Here is a 304-nt window from a genome sequence, read left to right as displayed (position 1 = left end):
AAGGTAATTAGTAATCTATACAGGGATTCTATATATATCCTAAGGCCGCTAGTAGGATATACGACTTATACGCCGACTACGTCTGCCGAACACGTTCTTCTATAGCTGTAGGACCTATTGTTTTCTCTAGGGCGTATATATAATTTAGACGCGTTTTTACATATAGGTCCTAGATATCTATACTTGATATATATATCGTTTTAATATAGATATCTATATACTATATATATATATATATAACCCCTGCTAGCAGTTATCCTAGTAGTGGCGAACGAACGGATAACAACTCATATTCGAAATTAAT

The sequence above is a fragment of the Sphaerulina musiva genome (genome assembly GCF_000320565.1).
Source record: "Sphaerulina musiva SO2202 unplaced genomic scaffold SEPMUscaffold_9, whole genome shotgun sequence".
Taxonomy (NCBI): domain Eukaryota; kingdom Fungi; phylum Ascomycota; class Dothideomycetes; order Mycosphaerellales; family Mycosphaerellaceae; genus Sphaerulina; species Sphaerulina musiva.
This window is presented reverse-complemented; position numbering follows the sequence as displayed.